Source organism: Suricata suricatta, chromosome 3, assembly GCF_006229205.1.
Source record: "Suricata suricatta isolate VVHF042 chromosome 3, meerkat_22Aug2017_6uvM2_HiC, whole genome shotgun sequence".
NCBI classification, from domain to species: Eukaryota; Metazoa; Chordata; class Mammalia; order Carnivora; family Herpestidae; genus Suricata; species Suricata suricatta.
In genome coordinates, this window is record NC_043702.1 from 110901844 (window position 1) to 110908019 (window position 6176).

General features: G+C 49.9%; 1 long non-coding RNA gene across 1 annotated transcript; it reads left to right on the forward strand.

Moving 5' to 3' along the window:
- Positions 1–1681: 1681 nt before the first annotated feature.
- Positions 1682–3439, forward strand: LOC115286597. The gene is made up of 3 exons (XR_003906154.1): positions 1682–2082; positions 2184–2284; positions 3406–3439. It is a non-coding gene; the product is annotated as an uncharacterized LOC115286597 (long non-coding RNA).
- Positions 3440–6176: the final 2737 nt, after the last annotated feature.

Below are 6176 nucleotides of genomic sequence, written 5' to 3' on the forward strand. Positions count from 1 at the left end.
TTCAGCCTAGAACACTATTTTTTTTTTAGTTTTTTAAGATCATTTCTTTTTGAGAGATTCAGAGAGAGTGAGCAGGTGAGGGGCAGAGAGGGGGGAGAGAGAGAATGCCAAGCAGGCTCCACAACGACAGTGCCTTGCTATACAGGGCTCAAATTCATGAACTGTGAGATCAAAACCAAGAGGCAGACACTTAACTGACTGAGCCACCCAGGTGGCCCATAATGCTATGTTTTAAACATGCCAAAAAAAAAAAAAGAAAAAAAAGAAACAAACCTAATCGATATAAATTTCTCACTCAAACTCACTAAAAAAGAGAACTGTCTGGCTCAGTTCATAGAGCAATCAACTCGATCTGTAGGTCATGAGTTTGAGCCCCATGTTGGATGCAGAGATTACTTAAAAAAAAAATGAAAAGGAAATACTTCAATGCTTACTCTCTTAGATGACCGTACTATTATCTTTAGGATTTGAAAAAGTTAGCAATGTTCCTACGTCATATATAGAATGTCTTGCTGGGCCGATCACTGTTGGTGCTGCATCCATCTTGACCCTGGTCACAGCACATGATCACAGCACATGGTCTAGATAAACTGACAGGGAAGGGGTGCCTGGGTGGCTCAGTTGGTTAGACATCTGACCCTTGACTTTGGCTCTGGTCAGGATCTCATGGTTTGTGGGATCAAGTCCCACTGCAGGCTCTGTACTGACAGCATGGTGCGGAGCCTGCTTAGGATTCTCTCTCTGGTCCTCCCCCGTGCGCGCACCTGCTCTCGTTCGCGCCCTCTCTCTCAGAATGAATAAATAAATAACCTTTAAAAAAGAAGAAGAAATGATAGGAAAGAGCAAGCTACAAAGCTGGTTGGGAAGAAGGTAGGAAACCCCACAGGGAGGAAAGCGGTGGCCATGCCCTCTTCCCGAAATTCAAATCCAAGGTTACAAGTGCAGCAAACCCTAGTTCTGGCCAAACATCAACAGGAAGGGTCAGAGTAGATGGAGGAGAAGGGGGAGCACAGGGTCACTCTCCCGGGCAGAGTCAATCCTGAGGGTCAGGTAGGGGGATGGGCAGGTCCAGGATGAACTTTCAGCAGGGAGGACCAGAAAAGCCCGGTAAGAGGAACAGACGCCCGTCTTCTGGCCAGGGCCTGAGGCTGCCCCAGGGAGCCCGGAGTGCGCCGCTCACCCACACAAGGCTCCAGCAGGGAGGGACCCATAACACTGAGTCCTGTAAACAGTGGCCCCCCAAGGCCAGCTCTTTGTGCTCGTGACTGTGCACGTCTCTTCTGGGAGCCCTAAGAAACTTAAGCAGTGAGTTATTCTAACTTAACATGCGCTCTTTAGGAATGAGCCCAGGTATCTCAGAAAACCATTTTTTATGTTTCCTCCTACCTAATTAAAAAAATTAATCTTTATTTTTGAGAGAGAGAGCAAGGGAGGGGCAGAGAGAGAGGGAGACACAGAATTTGAAGCATGCTCTAGGCTCTGAGCTGTCAGCACAGAGCCCGATGCAGGGTTCAAACTCTCAGACTGTGAGATCATGACCTGAGTCCCAGTCAGACACTCAGGTGCCCCTGTCCTATCTAATTATGACACCACCCTTGCACCAGCACCGCCCACCCCTTGCTGCTCCCTCAGGGTTGCAAGGTGAGGGGCTCCCTCCCAACTCCTTCCCTAGCCTCAACTCTGGCCGAAGGGCGCTCTGACACCCTTGTCACAGATGACACAGGGTGCCGCTCCGGCCCGCACGCTGCTCTGCACACGAGGCATGACCGGGAGGGGGGCATGCTAGACACCCCCATACCCACGACAGCTGCCTGTCCCCATGCAGACCTGCAGCGGTCCCATCTGCACTCAGGTCACAGGCTGACCCCGCCTCCGTGGACACGGTTCCCCGTCACCTCTGCTGCCCCCACCCACCGTCCCCACAGTAGGTGGCAATCACGGGGATCTCGTGTAATGGTCTCAATATGTCTCATCGTCTCTCTCTTTCTGCAAACCTTCCCTTCACCAGGCTACTTGAAGATAAGCTCCCACCCCCGGACATCTACTCACCGGGTTGTTGTGGGGGTTTTCCTGCCTTTTTGGGTAAGCAAATCCAAGCTGCCCTTCCTTGCCCTTCTTATTTTTACTCTCCCAATCTTTCCTCTCTCCTATTAACCCCTCCCTAGCTGCGTTTTACTTCACAGCCCTGCCAAACTGCAAGTGAGAAGACAATCCCATGAAGAAGCGTCCCTCTGCGGTCCCCACCGCACCCAGTCCCTTGCCACTCTGTGGCTCGCAGGCTGCTGTAAGCATCCCTCCCGGGCCAGTAGCGGTTTCTGTCCCCAAATCATACCCTGGGTTGTGCCCTCTTGACAGTGGGAGGCTGGACTATCATCGGAACGACCACCTTCCTAAGATGAGGCAGGAAACAGGGCTGGGTTTCCATCCCATTTGTGAAACGCCTGCGTGCACAAACCAAGCCATTTACCCAGCTCAGACAGATAGTCCTGCCTCTGCTGAAGCCTGAGACTCAGCAGAGAATGGGCTTTCATCTCCGAAACCCTCTCTTCTGATCTCCAAGCCCCTCTCCAGTTTTCCTCCGCTAGTCCTGGCTGTGCACCCAGCGGGTGCTCCCTGGCATTTGGGTCCACAGGCCCCTGGGGAGGGCTTCGTCCCATGAACACCACTTCCTCCAGGAGAAGGTCCATTCATTTCTCTTTCCAGGCACAGAAAAAGGAAATTTTTAGAAGAACTAGGTTCCTAACAAGTTCATGAATGAAAACAGCAGTGAAGGTAGAAACTATAAGCAAGATCCCAGAGAGGAAAACAAGCAAATACACAGCAATCCTTCTAAAATTAGAAGGGAAAAAAATAGGGGCGCCTGGGTGGCTCAGTTGGTTGAGTGTCCAGCTATGGCTCAGGTCATGATCTCACAGTTCAAGGGTTCGAACCCCCATTGGGCTCTGTACTGACAGTGGAGAGCCTAGAGCTGCTTCTGATTCTGTGTGTGTATCTCTCTCCCCACCCCTCCTCTGCTCATGTTCTGTCCATCTCTCTCTGTCTCTCTCTCTGTCTCAAAAAATAATACACATTTTTAAAACTTTTTAAAAAGGGAAAAATAGAGTAAGAAGGGAAATAATATTTTCAATACTATGGAGATCTTATTTCCATTTTAGCATGTCTTTGACATAATTTTGTTACATACTAGTGGTTCAAGGAAAATGGCTGGATGAATAAGTGAGTAATGAAGACACGCAGGCGAAAAATAAGGCTGTTAACGGGGAGGGAAGGAGCCTGGAAGACAGGCTGTGATGAGCTTGATTTCCGGTGTCTGTCAGTCACTGGTTTAACATCAACTACAACCTCAGCAGGGGCTAAGACCTGTGACAGAAAGAACACTGATTTCTTTCTCTTTTTATTCTTTAGAGAGACAGAGACAGAGACAGAGACAGAGAGAGAGACAGAGTGCATGAGCAGGGGAGAGGAGCAGAGCGAGGGAGAAGGAGAATCTTAAGCGGGCTCCACTCCGGAGCAGAGCCTGCCTCGGGTCTTGGTCCCACAACCCTGGCATCATGGCCTCAGCTGAAATCGAGAGTTGGACACTCAACCAAGCCACCCAGGCGCCCCCAGAACACTGACTTCAATCAACACTGCTCTGATGATCTCTTCCAACCCCCGAAGGATGGCCTGTGTCACTTATCTCCAGGCCCCCGCGGTAACTCATGTGCGATTTTAAACCGCAGACAACGTGCTAACAGGAGGTCCCCGCCTTCCACATTTTGTCAGGTCTTACGCTTAATTATAGAATCTTAATATGCCCATTGCTTTGTGGTGTCACGTGTAATGCGATTAAAGAAGAAATCACCAGCACTTACATTCAAATGCTCCATTTCATCCTTTCAATGAACGCAAAGGGTAACAATTCTTTTTGCAGACCACGATCATAGCTGAAAACACTCCATGACGCTCCGACTAGATTGTTTTTGCAGTGGGCAAAAAAGCCCAGCAACCCCAAATCATGTGCATTCTCCTTTAAACTGCATAAGGAAGATAAAACCAGGAGGGGAATAAAAAAACAAAAAAACCTGTCTTGCTTGAATTTTTGCTCTAAGATGGAAGGCAGCTTGAAGAAAAGAGTACGCAGTACAATTACTCTTGAAAAAGTTCAAATTCAGCAGACACAGGCTGAAACCGCTTTCAATAATTTTTCCCCCGTGGAGGTTTTTTGCTATTTAATGTCATATAAGGTAAGGATTTAATAGCTTCTACCTCAGCCTTATCAACCATTACTTGATGACTTTCTGACTGGCAGTTTTTAAAGAAGCATTTCTGGATCTATCCACCTTCCTCCACTTCATCAGACTTTGAGAGCTCATTCCTCTAAGGAGACTTAGTTAAATGGCACCTGAAAATTCACCAACAGTGTCATTTGTAATCCCTTTTCATTTTGTCCCCATACACACAACACACACCCAAATAATTCATCAAAGTGATATTTTTAGCACACCTACAGCGTCACAGAATGCCACAGCAGCCCTTAAAAGACTACAGCACAGGGGCACCGGTGGCGGGGAGGGGGGGCTCAGTCGGTTGGACTTCCAGGTTTGGCTCAGGTTGGGCTCTGTGCTGACAGCTCAGATTCTGGGTCTCTCTCTCCCTGTCCCTCCCCTGCTCGTGGTGTGCGTGTGTGTGTGTGTCTCAAAAATAAACATTTAAAAAAAAAGGATTGTAACACAGATTTCTAAGTATCTTCCAGTATCTGCTCTCCCAGAGAATCCCCCCCACAGAAGGCAGATGACACGGGTCAGCCGCCCTTGATATCAGGCAGGCGTGGAGTGTGACAAAGTTTCAGACAAGGAGATGGGTGGAATGCGATGCTGTGGCTCCCAGCTTACATTCTCACAGGGGAGGGGGGACCCCCCTGCCCCTCCCCCAGCTGGGAGAGCAGGTGGGGACATGGGTGCTCCGTAGACGCTGAGAAGGAGGGCCACCCGCGAGAGAGGGCGGAGCACAGAGTGTCAGGGGACAGGGCACAGGAGCTGCCTCTGTACCCTGTCCCATGCAGCAGAAACCGTCCCTAATGTGCACAAAGACTGCACCGATGAGGAAATGGGGCTGGGACTGAAATCTAGAGTTCTTTCAGGCCCACAGACAATCTTAACAAATGCTGTCTCCCTATATTAAAAATGATGAATAGAGGCGCCTGGGGGGCTCCATCAGTTAAGCGTCTGACTTAGGCTCAGGTCTTGATCTTGTGGTCAGCGGCTTAGAGCCCCGCGTCGGGCTCTGTGCTGACAGCTCGGATCCTGGTGCCTGCTTCGGATTCTGTGTCTCCCTCTCTCTCTGCCCCTCCCTGACTCATGCTCAGTCTCTGTCTCTCTCAAAAATAATCAAAAAAAATGTTTTTTAAATGATGAATAAAATTAATAGTTTACTGAAGGCCAGCTGGACCGCATTCTTCACTTAAATTTTTGCTACTACAGGAGAAAATGAATTCTACATGCAAAGCACTTGCTGAAAAAGACCTTCACCTTCCTCTAAATTTCCTTTATTTCTGGGCCACATCCTTTGGGGGTGCGGGTGGGGTGGGAGGAGGGAGGTGGGATGCAATAAGGATGGGGGAGGAGGAAGGTGGGCTCCCCACCACATAAATGGGCTCGAACCCACGGACCATGAGATCATGACCTGAGCCGAAGTTGGATGCTTAATCGACTGAGCCCCCCTAGGCACCCCAACTCCCCTGCATTTACATCTCAGTTCCCCTACAATCTAGCTACTTAGCTTCTCGAGGCCTCTGTGTCCTGGCCTTGAAGAAGGGCCCCATCTCTCCCGGACACCCTCGCTGCAGGAATTAACTGGAATAACACATGTGAGGCCCCAGCACCACAGCCACACATAGGACATGCTTAACAAACAGAACCCTTTGCTTTCTTTCACATCTTTCTGTATCTATTTACTCATGTGAGAACTATGTAGAGGGTACCCACCTGCCATCTGCCAGACACGAGCAGGTGCTGGAGCAGAGAAGAGGTGATTCACAGAAGACGCACGACCCTGTGGGGCTCACCTCCTAGACAGCAAAGAACCACCCCAGGGGTGAAGCTGTGAGAGTGCGGACAGCACAGACGCCCCTCTGCCCCCCATCTCATTCAGGCCCCCACGGAGATGACCCTCGGGGCGCTGGGCTCCGTGCTGGT